General features: G+C 48.4%; 1 long non-coding RNA gene across 1 annotated transcript; it reads right to left on the reverse strand.

Moving 5' to 3' along the window:
* Positions 1–1,851: 1,851 nt before the first annotated feature.
* LOC119535082 lies at positions 1,852–6,161 on the reverse strand. The gene is made up of 4 exons (XR_005217161.1): positions 6,103–6,161; positions 4,959–5,013; positions 3,315–3,456; positions 1,852–3,041 (listed from the first exon to the last, which is right to left on the reverse strand). It is a non-coding gene; the product is annotated as an uncharacterized LOC119535082 (long non-coding RNA).
* Between the last annotated feature and the right edge of the window lie 8,477 nt (positions 6,162–14,638).

The following is a 14,638-nucleotide window of genomic DNA, read 5'->3' on the forward strand; positions in this document are numbered from 1 at the left end:
GTGACCCTGGGCTCCTCTGCCACACGGCCAGGCGCATGGCGGCACCCGCTGGGCTCTCCCTGCTCTTCCGGGTTTTGTTGCTTTCAGCTTCTTGCTTCCATGGCTTTCTCTCTGAGTCTGTATTCATCCCATTTATAGAGGACTCTAGTAAGAGGATTAAGACCCACTCTGGGCCACAACTTAACTGAAGTAACCTAATCAAAAGGTCCTACTCAACAATCGGTTTACACCCGCAGGAGTGGATTAACTTTAAGAACATGATTTTATGGTGTATATACAGCTTGAAACCACCACAGTAAATTAATATCACCGAATTACATATGTGACTAAAATTGGACATTTTGTGTTGTAGATATGTTACTATAATCTTTTTTTTTTAAGAAAATTATTATTTTGCATGATTCTTTGGGCTGTGTACTTTTTCTCCTGATTTTGCCTGGGCTCATCACAGAGACACATTCAGCTGTAGGGTGTGCTGAGCGGCTGCTCTCTCTCTCCTTGTGGTCTTTCATTTCAAGCTTCCGTGTGACATGGTGTCCCAAGAGGATAAAAGTGGAAGCTGCAAAGTTTCTTGAGGCTAAAGCTGCAGAACTTGCACAACATCATCTCCACCTCATTGGATTAGTCAAAGCAAGGTGTGAGGCACAAGACCAGCTCACGTCAAGGGTGGAGAAAAGTCTCCCCTGCTGCTTGGAAGGAGCAGCAAAGTCACATTGCGAAGGGGCGTGCATTACGCAAGGGAGGGAATGTGTGCCTTTTAAAGGAACTGAACAAAGAGTTAACAACAGAGTGGTATATGAGAAGAACTACCTAATGCATATTATCGACTATATTTAATAGGAAAACTTGACTAGTACCTCACAAATATTAGGGATAAATAATTAGGGGCTGATAGCTTTGGGTTTTGGTAATTGTTTAAAATTGAGAGTGATGATTATATAACTAAGTGAAGACAATATGAGACACTGATTGTTTATCTTGGAAAGAAGATATGCTATGTGAAATTAGAAACCCCCTACTTAATAAGTCAAGCCCTCAGTCTTGAGGCTTGTTCTAGGGAAACTTATGGCTGTAAAGGTGAGGCTAAGCCTTCTTATAAATATGCCTAGGAGTCACCTCCTGAGAACCTCTTTTGTTGCTCAGATGTGGCCTCTCTCTCTCTAAGCCCAATTCAGCAAACAAATTCATTACCCTCCCCCCATGAGGGACATGACTCCCAGGGGAGTGAGTCTCCCTGGTGACATGGGACAAGACTCCTGGGGGTGGGCCTGGCCCTGGCATCTGGGGCTTGGGGATGTCTTCTTGACCGGGGGGGGGGGAGTGGGGTCGCAGGGTAGGGTTTCTGTGGTTAGGGGATTTTGGGTGGAGTCGGGGGGAGGCTGTCCTGGGGGTTGTTCTTGTGCGGGCCCTGGATGTCCAGGTGGCCACAGTGGGCCAGGCCCTAGTTGGCAGTGGTCTCGAGGATACTGGAGAGTGCCTGGGTCCCGACTCTATGGATGTTTCACTTGCTGGGTTTGTTTTTCGGAGGCTTGGGTCCTCTAAGTGTTCCTGGAGACTGGGGCTGGGAGCAGCAGCCTCTTTGGGAGTGTCGGCCAAGTTCATCCCCCTTCCCCATGGTGTCAATGCCCCTTTTCAGTGTGGGCAGGTTGGGGTGGTCATTGCCCAGATGTCCCTGGGGAGTAAGGGGGTGGATGGGTGGGGTGGGGGGTGGTGGCGGCAGATGGGATGGGATTCGGTGGAGGATTGAGAACACTGAATCTTTATATAAATATTTTTTTTCTGGATTTTATTTAAAAATGAAAAAAAAAACCAAAACTGAAGACAGTTTTAAAATACAATGATTGCCCATTATGTTATTTTTTACAGGTTTGACAAAGATTAAGTATTATTAACAACTTATGATTTCCAAAGCATGAAGGAAAACAATATTTAAATAAACAAAGCTATTTTCAAATTATTATTTTAACAATATGCAAATGTTTATCCTGTCCCCTGCACATACACACCCAAAAACTAGTTTTCCCTCAGCACCAGCCAGTGAATTTCTAGTTCATTTTAATGTGAAAACTCTCTTTCTGCTTTCTAGCAACAACAGTACTTGCATAAGTAGTGTCGCTTGGCAGTTTTTCTTCCCTACTTATTTTGGCCAACCGCCACCTCGAATATTACTCCCCTGGGACATGCTGTCAAAAGCAACAATCCTGGGGCAGCTATTGCACTTTTTTTCACGCTTGTTGGGAAAAGCAAGACTCCCACAGGGCAGAGCAATCTCCTTTGCATCTGGGGGGGGACAAAAAACAGGGAAGAGCTGGAAACTGACATACAGCTTCTGGCAATGTCTACAGAGCTACTTTTAAATGTTTGGGTGGACATTAACTTTTAACAGTTCCTTTTGTGTTCTCAATTATTTTTTGAAAGTGACAGATATTTTATAAGAACTTAAAAAAAAAATAATACCTAAATTTATTCAGGACTATTCCTCAATTTTTTTAATCAGCAAAAGAAATGCAAACTACTTCATTCACCTGCCTTTACGCTTCATTAAAAAAAAGCTGGCGTTTGTTAATTTTCTCGGGGCATGGTAGGAACATGTTAGAAATGACGTAGTTATTTTATGTTATTTGTTTTTCTTATTCCTTTGTTTTGTTTTGTTTGAACTGTTTTTTTAATTGTTTTTTAATTTTTTGATAAATAAAGTTAAAGAAAGAAAGAAAGAAAGAAAAAGCTGGATACCGCACAGGCTCAGCTCAATTCCCAAATTACAAAAATTGTTGAAGATGGCTGTTTCGGTGTCCCAGGTGCTAAAACAAATACTAGACCACGGGTTGGCTTACGGTTTCGGAGGCCAGAAGGCCTGCTTCCTCCCAAGGTCAGCATCTTCTGGCTCTGGCACTCTCTGGGGTTCCCTGGCTTTCCCATGGCAATGCACATGGTAACGTCTTCCCCTTTCGCTCCAGTTTCCGTGGACTTCCGGCTTCCGTCCGACTTTCCCTCTGCTTAAAGAGGACTCCAGCAATGTGGGTTAAAGCCCAACCAGGAAACTGCAACATATACCATGCTTTGAAATTTGCTCCATAGCTACTTGTTAAAATGTATTTTTAAAGTTATCACAGTTCTGTATGTATGTTATATTTCACAATAAAGAAATAACTGAAATGGGGGAAATGTAACCTATAATATTCTTTGAAATTTGCTCTCTACTTTTTAAATAGTTCTTGGAAAGTTAACACTTTTCTGTATATATGTTATATTTCACAATTTTAAAAATGTAAAAAAGAGAAAAAAAAGCCCAACTGGATTTGTTGGGGCCCCACCTTAACTGAAGCCACATCTCGAGGGGATCCTGTTTACAAGGAGTCCAAGGGTTAGGACTGGGCACGCCTTTTGTGGGGGGCGTAATTCAGTTCCCAACACTGGCATCTGTTTTTGCATCCTCGACAATATTGGTGTCTACCACTGTAGACAAAAGAAGTTAAAATCTGGTGAAACAAGGGGAGTCCAGAATAAGAAAATAATTAACCAAAGTAAGTTTTCTGAGTGACCCATAAATACGCCCAGCCTTGAACTAACATCCATGCCAAAACATTACCTCTGAGACATTATGATTACTGTATTCCATACTTCTCACTTAGCTAATAACATTTGTTCACAAGGAAATAAAACACATACAAGGAGAAATTGATGCCAAAATCATAAGTTGATAAATGTTCTGTCCATAAGGAGAAGTAACAGAAAACAGATTTCTATGATAAATTAAGGAGAATTTAAATTTATTTTAATTTTTCTATTGTCTCATATTCTAGTTCTCATTAGCAATTTGTTAAATCTTATAATGCCCAATTAACTATTTAATGAAAGCTATAAAATATTTTCATATAAGGAACATGCCAGTGTTTCCAATCAATTTATTTTTATTTAACTTATGAAAGATCATTATTTTTATGTACATAAATCCACATGCATATTATGAATCAGATTTATTTGTAACCCCTCTATATTTAATCAATTAGGAATTCTGGAATGACATACATATTTTTCCCATTCCCCTTAATATATTGGACATAATTGCTCATCGAAATTAAAGTTGATTTTCTTTTTCATTGCTGTTGTTTAGATTTTTATTTATGTAGTCAAGACACTAAACTTTTAAGCTTTAGATAGTATATCTGTCTCATATATCACTACTTCCCCCACAGCACTATAAATCTGCAAGAGAAGGAAGTATAGGTTAGTGAGTAAAAAAAAAAAAAAATGTTGTTGAAACAATCCTTGCTAAAGATTGAAGAGAATTGAATATTTCCCATTTTAATTAACTCTTATTATGTGATCTCCAAAGGAGCATGCAGTAGGCTTTCATTCACCCGGATGACCTTAATTAGACTTGTTCCAGATTTATGAGGACTGTAAAATTAGGAAACTTTCATAAAAAAAAAAACAAAAAAAAACAAAACACCCCCCCAGCTGATTTTCCAAAACCCATCTAGCATTACTTAAGACTTTATTATTTCAGCTAGTTGGACATATTGTCTCTCCAGCACTAGCCAGGTCCAAAGGGTTGTGTGACTGATGCCTAATGGAACCAATTTTCACTCTGGCAGAACAAATTCAAGTTCTAATGCTAACTTGAATTCCAGTTTCCTTTGGATGCCAGAATCAGATACTTTAAGAGGAAATTGAATCAGAGCATCTGCCTATTAAGCTATATATTCCACTTATTTCATCCAAATAGCTAGCAGGAACAATTCTTGACTAAAGGCAAATCTAAAAGGGAAAACAAATAATTTTTTAATTACTGAATTTGCTTTATTCTTTTTTTAACATTCCTTCCTTCTTCTCCTTCATGGCCTCCATTTTCTGCAAACTTCACCTATTTTGACTGCAGACCTTTAAACAGGAGCACACCGTCACCTACCTGTGCCAACAAACACATCAGTCACATACCATTGACTATCACTCACATTTTTATTACCCTGCATCTGATGAACACTGATGCATTCGGTGTCTTCCTCTGCACTAGAAAGAAAAATAATAATTTAGATAGAATTCTAAAAATGAGCATGTTTTGTCAATAGCTTCATTGTTCCTTCTGTCCATTCATCACATCTTGCCTCCTATTGAAATCTGTCCCTACTTTCTCACATTATTAAAGTCAGTCATTATTAAAGACATCTCAAAAAGAGATACCTCTGCAACTTCTAGGATATTGTCAACTAGGAATCATATTTTCAATACTTCAAATTCCATTGTGCTTTGTAGCCTCTGAAACAAATATCATATTCTTGCATATTTCCTACAATGGAATTGCATGTAGACAATGATGTGATAGGAAAGATAATGTTTATCCAATGATTTCGGCCTGCCCCTTGAAAATGCTATACTCCGGGAAGCACAGCACAGTTTTCCTATTATCAGAACAAATTAAAGTGTGTATTCTATAGACCTATATGCCTTACATTTGAGAGAGAGAAAAAAAATCATTGAAAAAACACTTAACAAGAGTCATATTTGTACCATCTAGTTTCATTAAAATATCTTTTGGGTAACACATTTTAAAAATAACAACTGCATATTTACAAGACCACTTAAGAGTGGGGATTTTTGTGTTGTTTTGGTTTTGCTTTTCACAGAAATCAAATTTTTTTTTTTTTTTTAATCATCATTTTATTGAGATATATTCACATACCACGCAATCATACAAAACAAATTGTACTTTCGATTGTTTACAGTACCATTACATAGTTGTACATTCATCACCTAAATCAATCCCTGACACCTTCATTAGCACACACACAAAAATAACAAGAATAATAATTAGAGTGAAAAAGAGCAATTGAAGTAAAAAAGAACACTAGGTACCTTTGTCTGTTTGTTTGCTTCCCCTACTTTTCTACACATCGATCCATAAACTAGACAAAGTGGAGTTTGGTCCTTATGGCATTCCCAATCCCACTGTCACCCCTCATAAGCTACATTTTTATACAACTGTCTTCGAGATTCATGGGTTCTGGGTTGTAGTTTAATAGTTTCAGGTATCCACCACCAGCTACCCCAATTCTTTAGAACCTAAAAAAGGTTGTCTAAAGTGTGCGTAAGAGTGCCCACCAGAGTGATCTCTCGGCTCGTTTTGGAATCTCTCTGCCACTGAAGCTTATTTCATTTCCTTTCACATCCCCCTTTTGGTCAAGAAGATGTTCTCCATCCCACGATGCCGGGTCTACATTCCTCCCCGGGAGTCATATTCCACGTTGCCAGGGAGATTCACTTCCCTGGGTGTCTGATCCCACGTAGGGGGGAGGGCAGAAATCAAATTTAACTAAAGCTTCATGAAAAGACCAAACACACACAGATTATTCCACAATTCCTAATTTTGCAACCCCTTCTCGAGTAGACATTACTTAAGTAATCTGAACCAGAAAATTGAAGTTGGTGGTCATACGATTTAGTGAATAAGCCTCTCTATGTGAAACGCATGTACTGTCCTAATCGTTTCCAATTAACGTGAAATCATTTTGCCAAAAAATGACTGCAAATGGGAAGCCATCATTCTGAACATTTGGAAAAACTATGGTTCATTTTTCATTGTTAGTTGACATTTTGATATAAAAATACTATTTAAACCATTCATGTTATTTTCCGTTTGATCATAAAGAAATTAATTCAGACAAAGATGATTATTTTATTGGGTTACAGTGATGAAGGGTACCCATGGTGAAGACCAAAAGTCAGTCCTCGACATTGTGCCCAACACCAGTGGAAACTTGAAATGGGTTTGGATTCACACACACATTATACAGGCTGATTGGGAGAAGTCCGTGCATGGCATGTATGCAAGGAGTGTTCTGTTCGTGTGTGGGAAAGAGAGGGGGGAGGGGGGAGAGGGAGGGACAGGGAGAAGGCCATAATCGCGTAATGGCAGCCATCTCCCTTATTTATTAATGGGAGAGTGGAGAGACAGATAACTCAGGAGTCTTCCTTCTCTCTGGTGACAATACTAGGAAAACATCAGCCATCACATACAATTTACTACAGAATCTCTTGTCTTGAAAATAGACTAGAGGCGATACAGACACTTTTGTATGTGCAAATATGTACAGGTGCATAATACTCATTTTCTCTTCTGAAATGTTTTATCTCAGATCTGTTTTAAATCAAGAGTGGAACTTCCAACAGCGACTGGGTGGGAAAGAAGCTTCTAAAAACTTGGCTCAACCCAGCAAATGCTTGAAAAGTGAAGCTATGAGCAGCGACTCTCAACCGCATAAACGTGCTCCAAAACTGACAGCCTTTCTGTACACTGGTTTTTAAGAAAGTGCTCGGGCTTTTTCTTTTTAAGAACAAAGAAGGAAAATCTCCATCCTTCCTTCCTTCCTCCATTATTTGACCTCGCAATTTTTCCTAGTCTTTCTTTTTTTTAGTAAAGGTCTCTTTATCCCTATTTTTCTTCTACTTTCCTCCCCTCTATTTCCACAACCATGAGTTTAAGTGAAAATGATGTTTCTACGTAGGCTCCTCAATGATCAACGTGGGACGTGGACATCCGCCGTTCCTGGACTCGGACCACCTGACCCCGGCGGTCTACCGCGCGCTCCTCTCTCGGCCTCTCTGGGGGTTCCGGGGTAGCTGAGCAGCCCCTGCAGGGCGCGCAGTAAGTTGAGCGTTCGCTCGGGCGCCGCGCGGTGCCTCTAGGAACTCCGGCTTTGCTCCAGGGAAAGCTGGGAGCCTAGAAAGCGTCTACAGGCTTCTGGTGGTCTCGGAGGTGGCCGAGCCCCTGTGCAAGCGACGCAAACCGGGGGACCCGGTTCGATACAGTGGCAGCGCGCCTGGGGACCCGAACCCAAGGGCCACATCTGCTCCGGAGCCGAGCGCGCAGCGTGGGACGGGCTGGCCCGCAGCGGCGACCTCGGCGTGACCCGGGGAGGCCCATGCGCCCGGGCGGCGGCAGCGCGCCGAGGGGGCGCGGGGCGACTCCCTTCACCCCAGAGCAGGCGTTTGGCCGACAAGGAGGCGATCGGGAACGAGTTCCACGCGCGCATTGGCTTTGGTTTGTCGTCTGTTTGCCTCGCAATTAAAAAGTGGCCGCCCAGGCGACAGCCCTGCGGTTTTCACGGTGTAAAACGGATTAGAGGGAAAGCTCCGGCCGCTCTCGACTTTCGCTTGTGGTTTGCAGCCCCCGGGGCGGGTCTGACCCCGCGGCACCTGTCCAGGCGCTTCCCCGGGCGGGCCCTGGGGCGGAGCGAGGCGGAGCGCCGAGCGGGGGGGTCCCGCGGGGCAAATGAGCCGCGCCCAGGGAGGGATTAGGGGGTGTCTCCCGGGGCAGGTGAGCCGCGCCCGGGGCGGGTTTGGGGGAGGGATCTCACGGCGCAGGTGAGCCGCGCCCAGGGCGGGATTGGAAAGTCCTTCGGGACAGGTGAGCTGAGCCTGGGGCGAGGAGACTGTCCCACGGGGCGGGTGACCACGGGGGGGGGGGGGTGGCCCAGAGCTGCCCCTCCCTGGCCTGCTGGGCGACCTGGGTCCCGGTGTCCGCGAGGCTTGGGGCAGCCCCGAGGGCCCCCTCTCCTGGAGGCCGAGAGTTAGGAAATGACTGCGGCTGGTCCCGGAACCTGAGCTGGCTCCTTCGTTTCCTGCTGCTTAGTGCTCAGTGTTCGCAGGTTTTGCCTGAAGTTCTCGAGTTCTCTGAGGAGGACCCTTATTTCAAGACGTCGTCTAAAGAATAAGTAAAGCCAAACTGCTTGTCGACCCCCTCCACGTTCCGGGCCGGAGCAGGAGGCAGGCGGGGTTCCAGGCCACGGCCCCGCCGCGCCGTCCACGGGGTGCGGGACGTGAGCGCCGAAAGAGCTCCGGGACCCGGCAGTCTCATCCTCAGTCCCTGCGTCCGAAGCACCCATAGCAAGGGCGACCCTCAGCTACCTCCCCTGCTGCCTGGCCGCTCTTAATAAACTAACTTTGCCTTCGGTCTTGACGTGCGTAAATGGCCAGTGGCGAGGGGCGAACGCGCGTCGCGCACCCGGCCCCGAGCCGAGGGGGCAGCAGCCTGCGGGTGGGGGACGCGTTGGGGGCGAGGGCTGCGAGGACCGGGCGGGGTCCCCCTTCCGGGGCGGGGGCGCCGGGCGCCTGCAGGGGGCGCTGCCGGCCCGCGGTTCCGCCGTCGGCTCCAAGGCGGCCCGGGCGGGGGCGGGGAGGTGGGGGAGGGCGGCGGCGCCGGGGGTGCCCGAGCCGGGGTCGGGGGGCGGCCGGAGCCCGCGCGCGCCCCCGCCCCTTCCGCCTGCGCTCCGCCGTGGGCCGCGCCGCTCGCACCCTTTGTTCTCGCGCTCGGGAGCGGGCGGCTGGGGCGCCCCGGGCCCGGGGTCCCCGGCTGCCGGGAGGACACGGGCGACCACCCCCCCCAGCCGGGCCCTCCCCGCCGACGGTCCCCACCACCCTTCCCTTCCGGCTCCGGGCGCCCTTCCCGCCGCCGCGTCCCTCCGCGTCCCCGGGCAGGAGCCGGGAGAGGCGGATGCCGGGGGAAGGGGGAAGGGACCACGTCAGCTTCCCGCGAAGAGCTCCCCGGGCCCGAATGAGGCCCCGACCCTTAGGGTCGCCGCGGAGGAGGGGTCTCCCGGCGCCGCCGTGGGTCGAGGACCGCCCCAGCCCCCACCGAGGCGCCGCGGAGACCCCGACCCAGCCGGCCAGATGGGCCCTGGGGAAGGCGCCGCGCCCGAGCGCCCCCTCGCTCCGCCGCGGGGTCCTCTGAGCACAGCCACCATCACGCTCAGCCGAATTTCTTCCTCGGTGAAGAGTCGCGGCGTGGCGGGGGGTGCGCGGCGGAGCAGCTGGGGAGGGAGGCGAGCGCACCGGAGGGAGGCGGCGGCCGGGGCCGCGCGGAGTCCCGGGCTGGGCTCCCCGCGGCCTGGCGGCTCGATTCGTCCCTCAGCCCTGGGCAGGGTCCCGCGGGGCGCCACCCTCACCCGGCGTTCCGGCCCGCTTCCGCCAGGGCCGGGGCCCCGCAGCAACCCCACCACAGGGGAGAGGCGGCTGCGGCCCGGGCCGTCGGCTCCAGACTGCCCAGAGCCCCTCCGGCGTCCCACCGTGGCCCTGGTCCTCGCTGGCTCGTCGCGAGCCGCGCCCACGTCCTCTCGGCGGCGGGTTCCCCGGGACACACCCTGTCCCCACCCCCGAGAGCTGGCGGCCAGCTCGGGATGCCAGGCGGCCAGGCGGGCGCCCTGCCAAATTCCGCGTTCCTCTCCAGGAGACGGGGCTTGAGTCCCAGGCTCGGGAAAGCCCACGGTTCCGGCTTGGGAGTCGCTTGCAAAGCCCCCCAAGGCGCCAGGGACGCCTCTGCAGGTTGAATTCCTGCTCGGTATCACTTCAATTTTAATTAATCTTTTAAAACACCGCTGTCACGTCGCTTGCAGAAAATTAATCAAACCTGAATCCTTGTTGCATAGCAAGAATTTCGATCCGAGTCTTTTAAAAAGGACTTGACTTTGCAAAGTCACGTCTTTTACGGTTCCCTCATTCCCCCCTTTAGTAAGGGAAATATTGCAAAAGTCAAGACATGTTTGTTGGGTCTTTCTATCTTCGAAATGAAACTTTGCTTATTTCTGCTTCATCCTGTTCTTGAACAAAAAATAACGAGATAGATTTCCTACCTTTGTTAATTCAAAAAATATGAATACTTTGAATGATCTTTGTTTAAGAGCTCAGATAAACTAAGATAATCTTAATTTTAATGTGACACGACCCCTATTTTTCCTTGTGAATAATGAGAATAAAGCAGTCATTAATTAATACCAAGATATCTCCATAGAAGATGGTATCTGCTAGCGCTGAGACGCTGAAACATCAGTTGTATTAGCAATTGATACTGTATAATTGAACATGAAGATAGTCGTCTATTTTTAACCTCAAAGCTCAGAGTTTATTTGGTGATTACTGAGCTTCTAATAATTAATTTTTGTTCCTTCTTGTTGCATAAATAACTCCTGAGGTTCCCAGTTCCCGTGCAACACAGAAGCTTCTCATTAAAATCTACTCCTCAAAATAGAAGATTGTGAAGCTATATTGTGCAGAAACTCTCTCTGTTCCATTATTTATAGTATATTTGCTCTATTTTCTTATCTTCCTGTTACATTCCCTTGCTGAAATTTGCCTACTAAAAAATCTGAGAATATAAATGTAATATCTTTTACTGCAGCTTTGTCTTTCTGTGATCTATTGGTTGAATTTAGTCTATATCTAAGACTTGAAGTTTTTTTTTTAATCTTCCTAAAATTTGAGGACACAGTTCCACTGAAGAATCAATTTTTTCTTTTAAAAGAAGTTGCCAGAGATGATATTCCTACTTTACGTCAGGCCACATTATCTCACACTTGTGTTTTGTGAAAAATAGACTGCTCAAACACATTCCGTTTTTCCCCGCATGAGTTGAAGATCAGCACTCACAATTTCCTGTGTTAAATTTACATATTAACACAACTTTTGACATTTAAAACAATCCCCCTCCCAAGAAGTAGAGAAGACTTCTGAATAATAATGGAAATTTGGGCCCTAGGTTTAAGGTACCTAATTATTTCTCAGCATCAATTTGCTGATGATCCTTGCAACAAATTTTATCCAGTGGAGGGGGGTGAGTATATTTTTCTCATAACATAAAAATAAAGGCTTCCATATATTTCTCCAGTAAGATAACTCCCCACATAAGTATAAAATATTTAATGCCACACAAATATCCTTTGTACCTACCCTTCCAAATCCATACATTTTACTTATCAGTCAGTGCTATTCCTAAAGAGATAAAAAGTATATCGGCTTTCCACTTTTAAGTTCTCCCTTAGCACAATTAAAACTTGAGGTCAATATATGGAGTAATTGTCTCCTCTCGGATTTTGTATTTTCCCACTATAATTTAGACCGAAATGGGATTAACACAGGATCTAGAGTTCTAATCTCGGTTGATGTTTTGGTGTGTACACCGTAATGAGTCCTGTTCCCTGGGGTCAGGAAGCTCCCAAATGTCAATCAAGCAAACCGATTCAGAAATGCCTTTGTTCGCCTCCCACGTCATTCGCCTTCCTCTCGTTTTATTTAACAATACCGGGGTTCTCTGATCAGTCATTCGGAATATGAGGCATTATGTGGGGGAAATTCACAAAGTGTCTTGATCTTTCTTTGGGAGATACTGTGAAGGGGTTTCCGCAAAGCAGAAAGTGCTTGTTTATATTTCTGTCTTTGCACCGCACTACGCCTGGAAAGAACCAATGAATACCGCGTGAAAGAGAATCATACCGTAAATCTGTCAAAAATTAATTCGTCCAGTTGAATGTTACATTTCTATTTTCGTGTTGGAAACACCCTGATTTGTCATCGGAGGAGAAGTATGGCCAGGTCTGGGTCCAATTGACCTGTCCCCACTTTCAACCCTAGTGTTTTTCTTTTTTCATATATATATATTTTTTACCCCGTTTAATACTGACGTGTTTAGTCTACACCAGTTAACCAAGAATATATCTAGAGAGGAGAAACAGCCACCCTTCGCGCAGGGAGCGCTCCCCAGCCCACGCAAACGCATCCGGGAGCCAGGCGCAGCCCGGGGCCATCCACGCCCCCACGCCAGCCGGGAGACGATTCCCAAAGGCGAAGGCGTCGAGCATGTGACTCGCTCCGAGCAGCCCAAATGATGATCAACTTAACTCGGGGGGCTCCGAGCCTCCTTCCCGAGTGTCCGAGGCTCTTTCTCAAGGACCCCGGGCGGACGGGCCGCCGGGCAGGGACCGAGTCCGGGGACAAGCTGCCGTTTGCCTCTTCCACCCAAAGGCTGCAGGCAGGGAGGCAGGAACCCGCGCTCCGGCGGAGGGGTCTCCCATTCGGCTTCACCCGAACTCGCCGCAGCCCCCAAACGCACGCGCGCGCCCCGAGAACCGGGGCGCCCCGGTCGGCGGCGGGGTGGGGACAGGGGTGGAGCTGCGCCCGGGTTAGGACGCGATCAATCACTGGCAAGGCCAGGGTTCAAAAGTTCCAGCCTCGCCGGGGTCGGCGAGAGGAGACGCCTCCTCCGCGGCCTGCTTGGCTCCGCAGCCCCCGGGTTCCCGCCACAGCGCCGACCCGGGATGCGCCGCCGCCGCCAGGGCCCCTTCCCGAGAAGCGGCTGGCGGGAGACAGCGGCGCTGCAGCCCTCGCTCGCCCGGCCGCTTTTCCCTTTCGCAGCAAGCGGGGCAGGCCCGTGCGCGCAGCCCGCCGAGCGCCCGCCGACGCGAGCTCCCTGCGGCCTGCCGGGCAAGAGGGGCGCGGAGAGCGCCCGGAGCGGCGCGGCGAGGCCCTGAGAAGGCTGGGATCTCCCGAGCCCGGTCTTTGGGACCCATCCCCTCGCCAGCCCGAGGCCCTCTCCCGCCCGCCACCGTGCCAAGAGCCCAGACACCTTCCGCGCTTCCCGGCCTCTCTCTATTCCAGCTCTGTGTCGTCCCTGCCCTTGTTGAGGCCTGGCCTGGGGTAGCCGGGGTGCTGCAGAGGAAATGAAATTGTTCTGGAGATTACAGTGGGGCTTTGGGCCAGGAGAGGCCTCCCCCCTCCACCCCCAACCTCCCTTTTTCTCATGCTTCCAATGTAAGTGCAAACGTGTATTTCCCTTCACCAGAATAGACACATTTTCTCGCTTATTTGTAGTTTTGCAAAGTTCTACAAGCATATCAGTGAACCTCGAGCGCCCTTTTTCAGACCCACATTGTGGAGGTTTGTCAGGGCCCTGGGCAGTGAGCAGAATGACAGGTGACTCCAGAGCCACAGGGGAAGGCCCCCCTAACCCCCGGACTTACAGCAGGGGAGCACCCAGAGGCTCCCCAAACAGCTTCAAGCAACAGGTACTCCCACCAGGGCAGGCTCTCGGGACCCCAGGGCTCAGGCTGGGTGGGGAACCTTCCTCACTGACCTGCACAGAGAGGGCCCAGCTCCACCTCGGAGAGAGTTCTTGTGTCTAAACTACCCCTCGGACCCCAAGAACAGGAATCCCTGTGCATTCTGTACCATCTGCCCAGACACCATCAGGCTTCGCGGCCTTGTAGCCTCAGTCCATGGGGACGCTCAACCTGCTAGTTCTTCCCGGCATGATTGAAAATAACAGTAATAGCAATGGTGGAATAAAGGAAGACCAAGGAGATCTGAGCAAGACAGAGCCATTCCTTTCTCATCCAAATTGCTCCATAATGTCACCTTTTCCACACTGAGAGAGAGACAGAGAGGGAGAGAGAGAGAGAGGAAGAGAAGGCTGGTTTCAGCAACTGTAGCTTCTCAAAGAAATGTTTCAGAGTGACATTTTCCTCCTGGTGTGGATGGACCCAGCCTACTTCTCAGCCTGAAGGAAGCAGGAGTCATCTAGCTTTAGGCTAATAAACAACAACATGGACATATTACCCTCCCAGTATACAGTCTTCATTCCCCGGGGAGCCTGGGGTCTCAGGCCACATCAGCTGTTCTCCCTAGGGCACAACCAACCACAGCCTCAACCCAGCCAAGATCAGCCAAATTAGATTCCAAAGAAATGGTGAGGCCTGGGTGCCTTCTCCTGGCTTGGCCCTTCCCTGGTAGGAAATCCCCCTTCAGACGTGTGACTGGTCCCGAGGACGAAGCTCCAGGTGCTCCAGGTGAGAGCTAGATGACGAAGGGAAGC

The sequence above is a fragment of the Choloepus didactylus genome, chromosome 5 (genome assembly GCF_015220235.1).
Source record: "Choloepus didactylus isolate mChoDid1 chromosome 5, mChoDid1.pri, whole genome shotgun sequence".
Taxonomy (NCBI): domain Eukaryota; kingdom Metazoa; phylum Chordata; class Mammalia; order Pilosa; family Megalonychidae; genus Choloepus; species Choloepus didactylus.